Genomic DNA, 18686 nt, shown 5'->3' with positions numbered 1-18686 from the left:
ATATTTTATTTAAAAGATTAGATTTTAAGGCTGCAAATCAATTGTGTGATTCTAGAAATAAATATTAATATTTTAATATATTAATATTATCAAAGTACTTCTATGACAAGAAAAGTGTAATTTAAATTTTGCACTAGAACAATCTGCATATGAATGCCAACTTTCTGAAAAACTATGGTTGATAAAAGATGGGAAAACTACTTTGTGGTACACCTCTACCCCCATATAACGCTGTCCTCAGGAGTCAAAAAAAATTACCACTTTATAGGTGAAACTGCGTTATATCAAACTTGCTTTGATTTGTCGGAGTGCACAGCCCCACCCCCTCCACACCCCGAGCGCTGCTTTACTACGTTATATCTGAATTCATATTATATCAGGTAACGTTATATAGGGGTAGAGGTGTATATAACATGTATACTATTCATCACAGAGTAGTTTTATAAAATTATATACATCACTACAATCACCTATTAAATACATAAAGTACTACCTCCAGTGGGCTGCTGGACACCTCTGCAAGTGTCCTCAGCTCCCACTACACTTTAATGACCTTTCAGGAGGCATTAATCATTTTAGAGGATTGTATCCTTTTACAGTGACATAGATTGTCTCTGCACTGGAAGGGCAAGTAATACATGCACAGTAAAGAACTGTACAAAGAAAAAAAAAGATAAAAGGCAGTTCATCCAGTACTCAAACATTCCTTAAATTTCATTCACTGTTAATATAGCTTAGAAAACTGAGGAGGCCTCACCTGAGTTTTAGGAAACCATCCTGAATTTTACGTACCTGTACAAAGGCCCTAAATAGATCCATAGAGGGTTGGGTGTACAGTACTGTGAAAACTGTAAAACGTGTGCTGACATCTTAAGAATATGCACACCAGTGAAAGTCAAACTAAATTACTGTCTAAAGCAAGGGTGAGCAATCTTTTCGGCCCTAGTGCCACATCAGGTACAGAAATTGCATGGAGGGCCGGGTAGGGACGGCTGGGGGAGGCTATGCCTCCCCAAACAGCGAGGCGTGGCCTGGCCCCTGCCCCCTACCCTGCCCCCTCAACTCCTACCCCCATCCACACACACCCTCAACTGCCCCCTGGGACTCCCACATCCTATCAAAACACTCCTGCTTTCTGCCCCCTGACCATCCCCCTGGGACGCCCATCCCCCATCCAATCCCCCCTGCTCCCCACTCCCTGACCACTCCTGGGACCCTTGTCCCTATCCAATCTCCCCTGCTCCCCACTCACTGACTGCCCCCCCATCCACCCCTCGCTGCTCTCCCCGCCCCATGTTATCTGTAGGGTGCTGGAAAGGTGAGCTCAGTCCTTTCCCTGTGCGTTTCCCCTGCTCGTTTGGCTGCTCTCCCTGGCAGTCGGGCAGGGCTCGCTACATCTGGGCTTGGCTGCTGGAGACAGGGGCCAAGAATGCTGTGGGTGGAAGGGGGCCCTGGCTTGCTCTGCCCCTGTCTCCGGCAGCAGGGTCCAGACCCTTTGACTGCCCCTACTCCTCACCCTCCCCACCCTGCTCTCTGACCATGTCACCCTGGAGCACCACGTCTGGCGGCGCTACAGTCATTCTGCCCAGCTGGAACTGCAGCCACGCTGCCCAGGAACTGGCGGAACTGCAAGAGAGGCAGCAAGGGAGGGGAGCAGAAAGGGAGGGGCCACGGAGTTGCCTCCACCTCATTGCCGGGGACTTGGGCTGGCTCCTCCACAGGCCTTTCCTGACCCCACTCCCTGGTAGGACCTCAGGGTCCAGACGGAAGGGTCCTGCAGGTCCCAAATGTGGCCCGCGGGCCATAGCTTGCCCTCTTCTGGTCTAAAGTCTGTATAGATTCCTGAAGGTCCCAGTGCTGTTGCCTAAAACTGGTACTTCTTTCTCTATTATGTGCTGAGATGTTCTTAAATATTTCAAACCATCACCATATTCAGTATCATAGGAAGTTACAGTACCTGCTATACTGCAATATAGTGTTATGAATAATTTCTTGTACCAGTTTCTTCAGTTAGTTTTATTTAATTTGCTGTTCACAAGAGCTGTATCTCATGCTCTTTTGCTATGTTTACATATTTTTTAAAGGTATTGGACAGAGAAAGTGACCTAATGCAATCCCAGATTTTAAAATTTTGGGAACAGAATTTGATTACTTAATTTACTTGTAAAACAGGGTCAGTACAGACATTTTCAATGGCATTCCAGTCAATACACCTGACTAGTAACTAAAGTAGTAATCAGGTATCTTGGAAAAGACAGAAAGAACACCTTTTAAGTATAGAGGAATGTATGAAGTAACACTGCATTACTGGTGATAACTCATGCTGAACGTGACACTATGTACCTTTCAATTATCCTGTCCTGGAAACCAAATAATGTTTGAACACATTGAACTAAGAGATGAATGAACAATTCGAATGTTTGAACACACTGAACTAAGGGTATGGCTACACTTACAGCTGTACAGTGCTGGGAGTTAAACCTGTCTTTGTACAGCTGAGTAGGGAAAGCACTGCAATCTGGCCACACTGACAGCTACCAGCACACTGTCGTGGCCACATTTGCAGCACCTGCAGCAGCATTGGGAGCGGTTCATTATGGGCAGCTATCCCAGCATTCAAGTAGTTGCAATGTGCTTTTCAAAAGGGGAGGTGGTGGAGTGTGACAGGGAGCGTGGTGGGGGAGAAAGTGGATTTTTGGAGCCAACACTCTGTCAGCAGCTGCCTTGTAAGTTCCAACCCCCTCCCCCAAACCCTCTCACTTACTGAAAGCAAATAATCCTTTTTGTTTTTTTCCTCACAGACCAGATAAGCAGCCTCCCCAAAACGGACCCCCACCTCCCTCCCAAGCGCCGTGCTGCTTCTCTCCTCAAGCCCCTTCCCTTCCCCTCTCTTCAAGCAAACGCTAGCTGTGGGCGTTCCAAAGGGAGCTCATTCACAGCAAACAGTAGGTGTGTTTGTTTTTTTGATAAGAAGCTCGGAGAACCCTGAGTTCATAACAAAACAAACAGAGGCATCACCACAAAACAAAGAGCATTATGGGAAGCTTCAGGAAGTCGGTTACAGCGTAGTAAGATTATTCCCTGTTTACACTGGCACCCCAGCGCTGCAGCAGCAGCGCTATTCTCTTTATTCCTCTCGTCGAGGTGGAGTACATGCAGCGCTGTAGCGAGGGAGATACAGCGCTGTATGTGCCTTGCCAGTGTGGACAGGGAGTGAATTACAGCGCTGTAAAGCCACCACCAGCGCTGTAACTCTCAAGTGTAGCCAAGGCCTAATAGTACATAGTTTGCACTAACACCCCAAAAAACTAGGATGGAAATCCTCAAAAAAGATACAAGGTGATTCTTGGCCGAAAGTCAATGCAAGTTTTGGCATTTGCTTTAGTGGGTCCAGGATTTCACCCACAGTCCACAAAGTTCTTAATAAACTCAGCTCTTCGAGTCCAATCCTGTAACTTCTCACTCAGGGAAAATTCATACTAAGGCTACATCTACACTGTGCACCTTATAGCAGTCCAGCTATGCCAGTATAGCCATGCCATTGTAAGGTATGCAGTGTAGCCACTCTTTGTTGGCAGGAGAAAGCTCTCCAGCCGACCAAATTAAACCACCCAATGAGGGGCAGTAGCTTTGTCAGCGGGAGAGTGTCTCCCACTGACAAAGTGCTGCCCACACTAGCGCTTTTTGTCAGTTGAGGGTGTTTGTTTCACACCCCAATCGACAATAGCTTTACTGATGAAAATACAGTGTAAACAGGCGAAAGCCAATAGGAGTTTTGCGTGAGTCAGGTGTTACAAGATTAGCCCTTTGAAAGATGATCCCTTCCAGTTGCAATTAACTTTAAAGCTTTTTTGTTTGTTTTTTAAACATTGCGAAGTCCTTCATCACAAGGTAAAGTATTTTAAAGATTTATCTTGCTGACATTTTTTTAAACCTTTTCCTCATTCAAAATGTTTCTTGAAACAATTCTAGAAGATACGTCATCTAGATGAGGAATCCAGTTAAGAGCAGAAAGGATGTATTATATAGTGTTAATTAATTTTGTTAATTCTTATTTCATTAATCTATAAACTCAATTATTCTGAATGAAAAAACAAAGCAAAACTAAGTTTCTATAACTACATCAAAGACCTGGTCTACACTAGAAAAGTTGTAACAGTATAACTCTGTCATTTAAGGGTGTGATTTTCTTTACCTACATAGTTATACCACCATAAGCTCTTGTGTGGAGGATGCAGTTATATCAGTATAAAGGTGCCTTTTACCCATCTTTCACTTTCCAAACCAGAATAAGCACCTTTAAACCAGTGTAACTGCATCCACACTAGAGGGTTTTTTTCTGCTGCTTTATACTGGTATAATTAGAGAGGCAAAACTTTCTAAGGGTTTGTCTACACTTTCATTTTATAGTGCTCTAACTTGCTGGGTCAGGAGTGTGAAAAATCACACATCCCTGCCTCCTGAGCGCAGCAAGTCTAAGCACTTTAAAGTGCTAGCGTAAACAGGATCCGAGCACTGGAAGCCACACTCCCAGCACTCAGAGCTAATCCCCTCATGGAGGTGGATTACCAGGAGCGCTGGGAGAGCTCTCCCCCAGCACTTGTGCGCGACCACCCTCGCACTTCCAAGCACTGTCGTGGGAGCACTAAAGTAAGCAAGCACAAAGGCCTTGTCCACACTAGAAAGGGTTTATTTGGTACAGCTATGCTAGTACAGCTATCCCAATAAAAAGTTTCCTAATGGAGATGCATTTCCTACGGTCCAGAATAGTTTATACTAGCTCCCCAAACAAAATAAGTTATACTTGCAAAAGGGCTTTTGTTCTTGTTAACAAAATTATGTTGGTTAGAGGTGTAAAAAAGTGTGATCCCGACTTATATAGCTGTGCCAGCACAAGCACTACCATAGACGCAATCATACTAGCAAAAATGCGCTTTTGCTGCTATCGCTAATCTTACTTTGGAGGAGGCACTGCAGTACTGGCAAAAACGCAGTTTACCAATATAAGCAACATCTACACCGTATCTTGTCTTTGCTGATATAGCTATATCGGTCATCCTAGGACAGAAGCAGTTTACACTGTCAAAAGAGCACTTCTGTGAGTATAGTTTATACCACGGGTAGTCAATAGGTGACCACGGGCCAAATCCAGACCAGCAGACACTTTTGAACGGACCCTGAAATCTTTTTATTTACTTATCATTACTAGGTTGTTGTTTTTTTCCTGGAGCCTAAACCTTGACAAAAAATTGACTACCACTGCCTTATACCAGTCTCCTCAACAAAATCAGCTATTCCAGCAAAAGGACTCTTTTTACTGGTATAGTTGCATCCATACAGGGGCTTTAGCTAACACAGGTAGGTTGATTAAGGATACAATTTTTCACACTTTTGACACAGCTGTGACAGCAAAACTTTCAAGTGGAGTACAGGCCAAAGTGACACTTGTGAAAATGCCCTTCGTACATTTAGGTCTCAATCCTGTAAATGTTTGGAACTACTCACAAGTAAACATATGCATGTGTTTAAGCATTTGCAGGACTGAGCAGTTACTGACACAGTATCCTTGGTATTGTTACCATATTTTTGTCACTTACTTACTAATTTGCTCAAATTAGTACAATAATCCACAAGGGATCTCCCAATCATTAGTGCAAATCAGATATATTATGTAGTGTAAATAATCAGTACTATTAATAAAATGACTCCTCCTTCACACCCTCAATATTATTCTTAGCAAAATAATGTAAAATAACAGCTCTGAAAGTGACACGTTTTCATGTATTACAAAATATAAAATTCAGAGGTAAGTAAACAAGGATTCCACTCCCTGTTAATTGATTTTAAATAATGAATTTGGACAGTTTATTGTTCTGTCATTAATACAGATTGTCTTAAAAAAACAAGCAAGCATTAATAGGGCTGTAGCACTATATGCTCTAGACATTATAGTTTATATAAAGGGAGAGATTTAAAAAAAATTAAATGAGGAAAATGTTTCATTTCTCACTGAAAATACAACTCAAAATCCTTTCACCACCAATAGGCAAAGGCTTTTAAAAATGCCTTAAAATTAATCCCAAATGATGAAGTCTTTCAGTACCATCATAAAAGAATGAGAGGTCTGAGTTCGACAGGGACATACTGTGATGTATCAAAAGGCATAAAATTCAGAGGGAAACAAACAATATGTCACATGCTTCAGTAGTTTTTTTACACAGTTTGACAGAGTTCATTCATTTGGCCTGAATATAGATTTTACCCTTTCTCTAAATGCACACATTAATGGGTTCACTTTAAACTGTGTAGAATTTGAATGATGAAGTTTTATTTTTTTAAATAGAAGGGAAAATTCAATGGTCTCACTGAAATACACACAGCTCCAAAACAAAAAACAAAACCTATTTCATCATAACAGAACTACCACCTTTCAGCCAGTGGGAGGGAGCCTTCTCATTGGGAAATTCTTTTAAAATCAGTCTTAAAAATTATCATGAAAACATACCAGCCCTCTCCCCACCCCACCTACAAAATACTCATTCATTTCTATCTTGCAGAGAATAATAAAAATGTGTTGTTTACTCACCCACCAAATGGGTTACTTGCCCTAGGCATGTGGCTAAGTAGAATTTTGCAAGGCTATTTAAAGGCGGGTTTTATCCTCTTTCTAGTGATGAAGAATTTTTGTCATGTGTATTGATTGAGACATTACAAAAATCTCTATTCCTATTACTTTTTTATTAACATGCCTTGTTTTGATTATCATAGCCTGAGATAGCAGCCTTCACCACAAGGAAAGAAATGCTTTAAATCTCACTGTGAAATGAATTTCAAATGAGGGGGCGTTTCCCTCCCCAAGTCTGGAACACATTTTGGATTCTCAGGTAAACAATATTACCACTCACATTACCAGCCTTTAAACAACAAGGTCTCCACCCTCTGGGACACAGAGGCTCCCTCACCCCCCACAGAAGTCATTTGGATTTGAAAGCACTTCACACCTCCCAGTGTGGCAGCTTAGTCAAGGGCTGTGGGGACAATTTGAAAGGGGGAAACAGGGAAGAGACTTAAAATCTAAGTGGAAGAGATGTGTAAGGGCCCCTTTCTGAAACTGTTACTGAGAGCAAAATAAATAACCGTGTCATTTTTCCTTAACAGACCCAGCAACATGATCTTTCATCCCGCCCCACACACACACACACACACACACACACGAGAGGGCGAGCGCTTTCACACCCATCTCCACAGTGAAGGAGACCAGCAAAAGGAGGTTTTCCCTCAGCGAGGAATGAAGTGCTCTTTGCTGGAGAAGCAGCATTTTGAACAGCCTGAACGACCAAAGGAAATGGCCTGAGATACGCACAGGAGGGCGACGCCTCACATAGTGGAATGAAACATGAAAGAAAACCCCAACCACCCAGGGCTTTAAAATGGCGCCTGTGGGGGAGGAGACCAGGAGGGAAGAGTCACAGTCAAACTGCGCAACAAACGCTGGCAGGCAGCCAGACAGCGCCATCTTCTCCCGCTCTCCCAGTCACACACAGCGAGCCGGCCCCGCGCAGCCAACTAGCAGCCCAGTCCACAGGCAGCAGCAGGGCTCGCTCCTTTTAATTGCAATCCCGACGAGACGGGGGCGAGCAGAGTGTGTGTCAGGCCTCAGCCACCCCCCCCCCGCTTATTAAGTAACACTTTAAAAACACAAACGTGTCCTATTTCCCTTTAATTGTTAGAGGGTGTTTTTAAAAAAATGTGATGCCAGGTTACTGCACCTTCCCCACAACCCCGTGATCGGAAAGAGGATTTATTTTTATTAAAGGTTGAAGGAGAAAACAGCTAACACTAAGAACAAAAACAACCACCCCCCAACAACTACTTTGCCCATTCTCAGCTCGGAAGGTTTCCCTGAAGCCCGTCCATAACGCCAACCGTGTCTGGAGTTGGCTCAAATTCAAAACGAGATTTTTCAGAAAATGCTCAGACCAATAATCTGATGAAACAGATATGCAGAAAATCCAAGCAGCAGATACACAGCCCTTAAAATGCAAAACCAAAAGGGTTACTAGGAAAAAAAGTCGGTTTATTATTACGTTTTAAAATAGATTACAGGTCAATACGTTCGGGGGGGGGGCTGTTCCTACAACGGAGAAAAAAAAAGATCATTAAACTCAAATCCACCGCCCCAAAATCGCACGCACACCCAGGGATCCTCCGTTCCACGCGGTGGAAAAAATAAAGACAGGCAAATTCAGAAGCAACCTGCAAAGAACCCCACAAAATCTAGTGGCTACAAGAAAACCGATGAAAAATAAATCCGCCGCAGACACACATCAGAGAAACAAATTCAGAAGAATTACAAGATCAGAGCGATGGAAGCAGATAGCGGGGGGAAAATCAAGCCAGGAGTGAAGAAAAAAAGAAAAATCCTTCCCAGCCCCACGCAGCCAGGAGAGAGACGAAGTGTCTCCATTTTCCTGAGGAGGAGGAAGAAAGAGTGTTTCACAGCCCAGAGAGCTTTAGAGAAAAGCAAAGAAACGAGGGGGGAAAAAAAAGAGGGAGGAGATTTGAAAAGATTATTTTTCTTTCTCCCTCTCACACTCTCGCTATCCCCCTCGCTCCTCACTCTCTCACACTCACGCACACACACTCTCTCCCTCTCCTCTTTCTAGCCCTCTCGGTGGCCATCAAGGGGGCGGAAAATAAAAAAAAAAACCAACAACTAATTTTAAACCAGCTCAATCAATGAGTCATTAAAAGAGACTTTTTTCCCCTCCTCTCCTGCATTTGCATGGCATCAGCAAGAAGAGGGGGGAAAAAAACACCCCAAACCTCTCCCCTCTCTGCAGTTATCAGCCTGGACCTGAAACCTTATCTCTCTCCTCTCGCTCCTCTTTATTTTAAGAAACAACTTTTTTTTTTCCAAGTGGCCTCAGCAGCCACCACCGCAGCCTCGCTGAAAAAGAAATAAATATTTCATTTCCATGTGAATTAGCATCTGCCCAACAACCACCCACCAAAATATCCCTCTTCTTTCTCCCTGTCTCCCCTCTCGCTCTCTAGATATATATTTATATACATAGCCCCAGAGCCAATAGGTCTCTGGGCTGAAACCTAATATCCTGGTTTTGGCAACTCCTGGTTGTTAATTTGCTCCTCTTTCTTTTCTGTCTGTCTGGAGATAGATTTCCCCCCTCTCTTTTCCCTCCCCGAAGGAAGGGAGGAAGGAGGTTGTGTGTTTTTTTTTCCTTGAAATTTTTATCACAAAATTATAATACACTCAAAGGGAAACTCACCGTCATGAAAAAGCAGTGCCTTGTCAACGGGGTTTCTTCGCCATCACATCAGGGGCTGGCAGTGTAAGAGAGAGAGAGCGAGACACACACACAGAGAAGGGAGGGAGACAGGGAGGGGGGAAGAGAGAGAAAGAGAAAGAGAGCGAGAGAGAGAACACTGCACAGCACAACACAGCACAGAGCAGGAGTTGCCAGCCACACGGAGAGAGAATAAGCAGAGAGAGAGAAAAAAGACACACATAGCCACCACACAGAGACGTTATTATTTTCCAAGCTCTAATTAACACTCTATTCTTCATTTTTTAAAATCAGACACTTTAAAAAGTTTTTTTTAAAGAGAACTGTAGATCTGACCATCTAGATATAACTGAGCTGTTCACTTTCAGTTAGAAGTTGTAATCTACTTTTATTTTTGTTTAAAAAAACAAAACAACCTTATATTTTTCCCTAAAAAGATGTAGAAAGCCTCCAAGATTTCTTCCAGACTGAAGTTGTAAAATGCTGGACAATTTTTGTATTTTTTTTTAATCTAAAGATGTATAAAACAGGTTTCTTCCTGTTAAAAGTTGCAATCTACTGACCTTTCTATATTTAAAAAAAAAATGTGAATTATGGATGTGTCCCACCTCCAAAAAACACCTTAATAAAAGAAAGTTTAATCAGAAATACCTGACAGCAGTAATAAAGTGAACTTTCGGATCCAGACCTGAAGCCACTGCAAATGCAGAATATCTATTGATTTTAAAGTTTTGAATAATCTAGAAAGGCAAGATCTGATCCAAAACTTGTCAGGGAGCAAACTTGTTGGCATACTGAATTCTGTATTTATTTATCTCACTTAAAAGTATTAATAACTTATTCTTTTAAAAATCTGGGTTTTTAATGTACAATATAATTTAAAATAGCTGAAATGTTTTCTTTCAGAACAAAGTAGTTACATTAAAATAAATTCTTCAAAATAAAATTTGGATATGATCGTGTAAGTCTTGCTTACAAAAATCTCATTGAGGATTGTGTCCTGATTCTTACATTGAAAACTTTATAGGTAACGTTATTAGCACTCTTTAAAGATCAGTTTCTCCTTTTTCTGCTGCAAGTTTTAGTTTTCAGAATTTTTTATTTCAGAGTGAAAGTAATTTCATAAATGAGCAATTTAACAAAAAAGCAAGGGGAGGAAAGTTTATAGTCTGTGGACTAAAATTATTTTTCCCCTCACCCTTCTTAAAAAAATTAATTTTGTTAAAGCTCTTTAGAGACCAGGATTTGGAGACTTTATTTGGCAGCACTATTTTTTTTTCATTATTTGTTAAGTCCCAGAAAATATTCATTTTCAGTTTTTATATAAAATGATCAACTTCAAAAAAATGCCTACGGTGATATAAGTAGAACCTGTCTGAGAAACCAAGGGCCAGATTACATGTTTGATTAATGTACAGATAGTATCTAAATGTCCTAATCTAAAATGTAGATGTGATTAATGTTGTTTTTAATGGTTTAAGTTATCCCACCCTAAAATGAAGCTGCAAAAGGGCTTATCCCACACCAGTTATCCCACACAAAATGAAGCACACAAAAGCACACCACCTCTGGGGTTCTTATTCAGGCAAAACGCCATTTGGGCCAAACTCTTCCTGGAATTACACCTCATTCAATATTATTGACTTCAATGTGATTTTTGCATGAATAAAACGATTGGATTGGGCTCCAAATATAGGTTCCTATGTTTTTTTCCGATTTGGTGAGCAGAGGAGAGCCTGGCTTTGGAAGGGAACAGAAGCGTGCAGTACCGGCTCCTTTTCCACAGTCCTGCAAAGCACCACCATTAGGGTTCCACAGGTAATGAAGGGGCAGTGCAAAGTGAGAAGAAAGGGGAGAAGGGTCAAATGGTTTTTGGTGGGGTCGCCTGTCAAAAAAACAAAGAAGCCAATGTAAATTACTGTAGAGGCTGCAGTAACTTGCACTTCCTCCCCCTTGGAGAGAGTTTCTAGGGCAATAACCTTGCTTTCCAGGGTCCAGGAACTGATGAAGTGCTAGATGGCTGTACTTGCCTCCACTACTGCTCCCAAGATCTATGTGGGTCAACAGGTTGAGGGATTAGAACCCTTTCCCTCTTCTACTGGGTGGCAAACTTGTACCCATTTGGAGTTCCCACTCCCCTCTGCAAGAATAATCCATGCAGAGTACAATTTGGCCTACACAGTTTATAATTTATAATAAAGACAAGAAGTTGCAAAGGACTCAATAGTTTAGACAATAATGAGATTTGCACTTAAAGCAGGTCTAAAATCCCACTGTTCTACACTTTAAAGTTTGAATTTGTTCTTCAGATTTAAAATAGTAACTTTTCAGAGGACTACTGAATTTAACATTTAAAACATTTAAAAATGCTTCCTTTTTGAAAAGGGAATTGCAGGTGTCCCTGCACTGAGGTATCACCACATCAAGTGGTCCCCATGTCCACGCTCACTTAGTGCACCAGGGAACAGACCCAGTAGTGATGGGGAAGACCTTCAAGTGCCAATGTGGTTCCTCCACAGCCTGTTCCCCCAATTAAAATTCTATTCCCCAAATTCCACACTACACACATCCTGACTGCTCCCTGGCTCCAACAACTTCCTCAGCCACCATAGGGAACCAAGAGAAATAGTGGTGCTCAGAAATGTGGGGAGCAGAGCAGAGCAAGGTTGTGGAGGCACCGAAATCCCTGGGAGGAGATGGTGTGGCAAGAAGCTATAGCAGGTGTGCAGGGATATGGAGACATGGAGGAGAAGTGAACTGTGGGGCAGGGGAAGAGAGCCTGTGGGGGTGAAAAGTAGAGTTTGAGCTAAGAGAAATAGAGGGGAGAGAAGTTGCAGTCTGATGAAATATCATTCCCCTTTTCCGCATGCAGGTCTCTCCCAGCTCTCAAGTCCCATTTCTCTATTCTTCACCCCCTACTCTCCCTGTCTCCCACATCCCCATTCACTCCCACATACTCTCTTTTCCCTCTACAACCTCCATGGCCCACTACTCTGCCCCTCAAATATCTCATTTTCATTGATGTCACTCATTTTAATGCCAAAGTGACCTACAATCTACACAAATTTGGCATCTCCCTTTACTTTTATTGTTGAAAATTATTTAGAAGCAACAAAATTACAAGAAAAAGATTACCGAATTATCTATGCACATTAAAAGGAATTAGTTTCACAGCATCTTAAATTCCCTGAATGTGTCCTTAATTTTGAGTCTTTGTCACACAGCATTATACATTTGGAGCTTAGCTAGTTGAAAGGTATGCCTCATACCCTTGCCCCATATCCCCCTACTCCTTGAAACCACAAATGCATCTATATGTATAGATAGATCAACAGTTAAAAGCTGAAAGTAGGGGGCCATGATAAGAAGCAAGAATATTGGTGGGGTGAGAGTATGCAGATAATCAGGCATGGAGGGGAACAAGATCTTAACAGGATGACATTGAAGAAAAGATTTCAGCTTTACAGGATTCAAAAGGGAAGCTGAGCTATGAAGAGGCCTAAGAGGGTTCTGGTGGGAAGGCAGAGGATTGTACATATCAGTACTGATAGTTGTTCACATGGATAGCTGTCACACAGTACTGACACATTTACAAAACTGGGAAATTCCAGTTTTAAACTTTGAGTTAAGATTGCTAGTCTGCATCCTCCTCCAATGCAAACTGTAAACACTCATTCAATACCCCAACTCCATACCACTCATTAAGTACTTCCCATACAACACACATGATCCATGTCTCCTTCATCCCCCTGAACAACCAATGTTCAACCTGAACTCTGACCATAGATAATAAACCAACATACCACATTATTAATTCCACATAAAAATTACTGCCTAATTACAATTACCAACATACATCATCCATTCACAAAACTTCCTAAATGTTTTAAAAAAATCCTCACAGTCTCTATTGTTAATCTGATACTATGCCACAGTTACAAACCAATACAAAACCACGTTCAGAACTATGTAGGCTGTAACTTATGAAAGCAACACAAACCCAATAAATATGGTTAAGTTAAGGCTGGTTGTTCAGGCTGAGGAGGAAAATGTGTGTGTAGTGAAAGTGAGGCAGCTGTGGCTGAGAAGGGGATGTGATGAGTGGAGTGTAGAAGATTTGCTGAATGACTTATTGTATACTTCCTTATGTTTCATGTTTTTTGTTGGTGAGATAAGCAGTTTAACCTTAACTCAGTGTTAAGTGGAGTTTTTTGTGTGGGAATGTATACTGAAGAGTGAAAACTAAAAATATTTCTCACATTTAATGAACAAGGACTTGAAAATACAAACACGCTACTTGTGAAAACGTATTTTTCCAGGTCTAGAAAGAGGTCTGGCTATGTTTGGAAGAGAACAGAAAACTGGTATTTGTGCTCCATCATTTGTATATAAACTTTGTGTTTAATGACCCATTTCAAGTCATACGCACTTGAGGTTTATTATCCTTAAGGAGTCTTTTCTTGGGGACTCTCATGCTCTAAATGCAGTCCCTGCTTCCTGAGGGTAGCTTTTCTTTGCATACATTGATACTTATTTCTCCACACCTGTTACTTGTGACACCCAGCTCTCTAACTGGTTCAGTACAGAATTAGTTTTAAAACAACTGCACTTTGGTTGGAATATAATTATTATATTGCATTGCAAAGGATTACTTTTCAAAGCCTCTTTCTATTACTCATGGCAATTAGGACACACCAAGCTGTTGCTCTAAAACTCCAATTAAACAGTGATTTCTTTTGCTTTTTTTTCTTATTTTTTAATACAAAGCCTCACCTTTTATTATAGCCAAATATATATATAATTTTAATCCAAAACTAGACAAAAAACTAAACTTTTAAATTATCAGTATATTAGCTGTAATTTTAAAGAAACAACTATGATTAACTCATATTTCAAAAGCAAATGTAAACCTCTACATTTTGGATTATAGAAAAGTTCTTATGGACGTATAATCATTAATATGCTTGAGCTTAACATTTGACAAGTAGAAGTAGGTGATTATACTACATGTAGTACAAGGAAAACAAAGATTACCTTATGTCCTTTCAGAATTAATACCAGTTCTATTTCTGAAGCGTCTCCCCAAACCCATCACCAAATCCCTCAGAATGATGTATAACAATTCACAATAAAATAAATAGTACAACACATATAAAAAATATTTTCTTTTTGTTTTCTCCCTCTGGGCTGGTGAACTCAGCTTGGGGATGAGAGGCACGGGTAAATGGCCTGTTGATATTGAGAATAATTTTACTGTTTGGATGGTAATTATAGTATCAAAATGCATTCTACTGTTCAGTTTGAGTTCTGCATTTGGTATCTAGCTTTGGCATCTGGTTCCCTTCTTAAGTGGTTGTTTTAGAGTGGCCCCGGAGGTGGAGCAATGCTGCTATGGGCTGGGATTTGGAGGCCTGGGGATGGTCCCTTGAGCCCTGTGATAGTGGGAAGGAGGAGACAAAGACAGGAAAATACATATTATTGAGATGTTTGACTTTGACTTTTTTGGCTATACCAAAATTGTTCTCAAAAGGAGAGGATGTCAGTGGACAATGATCTTGTCCTATTGTCCTGCCGATTATTGCAGGTTCAACTTTGAATGAAGTTATAACGATCCAGGATTCAGTGAAAGATGAGGCCCCTGACTTTGCAAGTTTGCCAGAACGTGCTTGGACAATACTTCAGCTGGGTATTCAGTGCCAGCATGAAATGAAGGAAGATCAGCGTAGTGTAACTGTTTTGTTTACATCCAACCAAAAATGCTAGAAATCTACTCCAAAACTGATCACATATATAGCGTGCTATGTCTTGCTTGTCTGAGAGTCCTGGAACAGTGTTAGAATGAGATTGGTGTTAATCTGTTACTCACTCCGCTGCACAATGAAATCCTTCTAGGAGCTGCTCAGTCAGATTGCTCACCATTGTGGGTTTAAAGACACCAAAGTGGACAGTAAGAGATTACAGTACCTCAATCTCCATGTGGATGACAAGTTCTCTGCATAAGATCAAGAGCTCATGGCCATCATGACAATGGTAAATCTATGCCAGATGTTTGCTGGATCAGCTCTCATACTGGGCAGTACACTTGATATGGTGTTTAGAATAGGAGTACCAGAGTGTCTTAGTGGATGAGAGCTATCTGCTTAGACAAGACTGATGTTGGTTATTAGAGGAAACAACCAGAAGAGATGGCAAAAATAATTTCTGCCTGCCTGAATTAGGCAAATTGTTGATGTTGATGCTGATCATTTGTGGAACAGGTGCAGAGTCTAGGAGTCTGGCTAGATTCCAAGCTATCAGAAGATCAGGCAGCAACTACAACCAAATCAGATTTGTCCTCTCCCTACCCTGCCCATTATACACAGCTAAAAAATTGGAACTGTTTCTATCAGATTTAGATCTTGCAGTTGTCTTCTGTACCTTTGCCACCTCCAGATTAAACTGCCCAACATGCTCCAGATGGGACTACATTTTAAATCTATCCAGAGACTGATGCTGATGCAGGGCTCAGCAGCTAATTTAGATATCTTGTCATGAGCTCATTATATTCATGGTTTTGGATCTACACTGGCTACTTATTAAATACTAAGTAGAATTAAAAATGTTCATTTTAACCTGGAAAACCCAACTTAATCTAGATGCTACTTACTGGAGAGACCATCTCTCTCCCTGTACTATACTGTCAAAATTGTATCAGTGGGGGCACCTGAGCTAGAGCCCCACTACTGTAAAAGAGAGGGAGCAGCTGACAGGGTGTTAACCAACAGGCCCCCTTAATTTTGGAACTCCCTCCCCTCCCCTCCCCTGAATATCTGAAATAGTCAGAATGTATTGATGTTAAGGGCATCCTGCAAGGGCCATGTTATTTTCTCTAGCTGCAAAGGACTAGTAAGGCTTTGGCCAGATAGCTTAAGAATGTTTTTTGCTGCAGTTTTATTGTTGGTTGTTGTGACTATCACCATTAACAGCTGAAGGCTGATTACTGGAAGAATCTCTTTCACAATTGTACATTTAAGGATCATCAAAAAACACCTAGAGCAAGGGACCAGTACTCCTTTTAATCGGCAAATAAAATAAACACATAAAACTACAGTGAAAGAATGAATAAAAGCATCCTCCTTAAAACACTGACCGCCTAGGGAAAAATAGGGAAAGCATAAGGATATAAGCACATAAGAGGTCAACAATGGTTATGTAAAAGTAATACAAAAGAAACTCGGAAAAAAAGATGTAAGATATTTAAAATTGACCTGTGACGGTAATGGATTGGAATAGAGGCCAAGGCGGAACAAGTTCCACATCTTAGGGCCCACCACAGCAAAGGCACAATCAGCATTTGACATAGAATGTATACCGTTCAGGATGTAGCTCAAGTAGGCAATATTAAAGGTGTAATTCAGAAGCTGAGCACCAGTGGGTTGCAACAAAAAAGCAGAAACATGATGGAGCACCTGCTGTTGAATAGAATTGTGGCAGGAAAGACAATGAATAAAAGGGAGGCAACATCAGTAGATAATGGGAGTCAAAAGAAATCCTGTGTTCATTTCTGACTCTCCCACTGATTCACTGAGAGATCATGGGTACATCACTTAGGTCCAAGTTTTATTAGTGGCCTCTATTTTTGCGTGTCCAACTGCAAACACCTAAGCCCTCATCCAAGTTATCAAGTACATATGATTCCCTCTATTAACACAGTATCTTTTCAGAGGTGCTGAGCACCAGCTGCTCACAATTGGAGTTTTAGGTGTTCAACTCTTCTGAAAATCAGGACCAATGTGCCTGAAGTTGTGCAGCCAGAAATGGAAGCATTCAAAATTAAAGGCCACTTTGGAAAATTTGGCTCACAATCACTCTGACCTCAGTTTCACCATTTTGATACTTTTGAATAAATGCAAAGTAGTAATTGCTGTAGTATACTTCCACTGCTAAATTATTTTGGATCCTATTTTCTCCTAAGCAAGAATAATCCTGAGGAAAATAGAAACTGCATCTTTTTACTTAAGAGCTTCCCTTCTAATTCTTCCATCTGGGACACAGGGTTTATCCTGGACCTTGCTCCAGAAGTGCCAGGGGATTTGGCCCATAAATTCTCAGAGGTCTTCAATGGATCTTAAGGATTTCATTAAAAGCCAGAACCCTCTAGGCTGAGGCCCAGTGCACACACATATGAATCATCTAGTCACATGTAAAGTCCCATTGACTTCAAGTACTACTCAACATGAATAAGGGTTGCAACATTGGGCTCTATATAATTAAACAAACACTGGCAGACAAAAGAAACTGTACTTTTCTGACCCGATCCCTACACTTTATTCTGGCCCAGTCCTTGTTCAAGCAAAAAAAAAATTAAGAAAATTTTTCCTGTAAAAAAGTGTGCAAAATTGGACCATTGTTTTGAGCCAAGTATGATAACTAGCTCTCAATGAGCCACACACCTTTTATCTTTTCCAGCTTTTATAGCAGAGAATCACTGTGTAATCCTTGTAAATGGAGATGTGAAGCTACGGGACAGTCTATGTTTCATGATAGCACTTACTTGAAAAATACTGCAGTAGGGTCCAATTGGTTCCACATGGACGATATGGAACCTGCATTTAAGATAGTGACATGGAGGACTGGGTCCTATTTATAAATAAATGCCTTGACATTGTCTTATACACCGCTACCTCGATATAACGTGACCCGATATAACACAAATTCAGATATAACATGGTAAAGCAGTGCTCGGGGGGGGGAGGGGCGCGGAGGAGAAGGACCTGCACACTCCGGTGGATCAAAGCAAGTTCAATATAATATGGTTTCACCTAACGCAGTAAGATTTTTTTGGCTCCGGAGGACAGCGTTATATCGAGGTGGAGGTGTATGTCTTCATTATTTAACAAAAGGTTAGACATTCAAAATACAATCTTTAGTTGAGACCAAATATATCACTACTTTGCACTTATCAAGTCTATCAACCAAGGATCTCAAAGTACTTTACAAATGAGACAATTAGCTAACCTTCACAATACACCTATAAAGCAGATGGCTATTATAACTATTTTACAGAAGGAGAAACTGTAGCAGAGAAGTTTAGAGGCAAACATTCGAACGATGCCTCTAGTTTTGCATGCCTACATTTTTGGATGCTCAGCTTTAGACATGTAAGGCCAAATTTTCAGAGGTGCTGCGCACTCACTCCAGTTGAAGTCAGTGGAACTGCAGGAGCTCAGTATCTGAAAATCAGTCCCCAGGTATCACAAGTTGGGCACTCAAAATTAGCAGAGATAATTAAAAATTTGGGAATGAATCAACTTAATCACACAGCAAGTCAGTGCTAGGAACAGAAACACATCTTGTGTCTTCCAGACCTTTGCTAAGCCCCAGATCTGTGCTAACTCC

General features: G+C 41.1%; 1 protein-coding gene across 4 annotated transcripts in view; it reads right to left on the bottom strand.

Annotated features, from left to right (window-relative positions):
- The window catches only part of BICRAL (BICRA like chromatin remodeling complex associated protein), a 76242-nt gene that overhangs the window by 50228 nt on the left and 7328 nt on the right, over positions 1 to 18686 (bottom strand). The window contains exon 1 of one of the 4 annotated variants that reach the window (XM_075064359.1): positions 9291 to 10105. The exons of 2 other annotated variants lie outside the window; for them this stretch is intronic. The gene's annotated coding sequence lies outside the window, so the exon portion shown is untranslated. Of the gene's footprint in view, positions 1 to 6586; positions 7179 to 9290; positions 10106 to 18686 lie in introns of those variants that run through there. One more of the 4 variants, XM_075064363.1, reaches the window with a different exon arrangement.

The sequence above is a fragment of the Chelonoidis abingdonii genome, chromosome 3 (assembly GCF_003597395.2).
Source record: "Chelonoidis abingdonii isolate Lonesome George chromosome 3, CheloAbing_2.0, whole genome shotgun sequence".
Classification (NCBI taxonomy): Eukaryota; Metazoa; Chordata; order Testudines; family Testudinidae; genus Chelonoidis; species Chelonoidis abingdonii.
The sequence above is the reverse complement of the archived record's forward strand: the minus strand, read 5'-3'. Positions and strand labels throughout refer to the sequence as shown.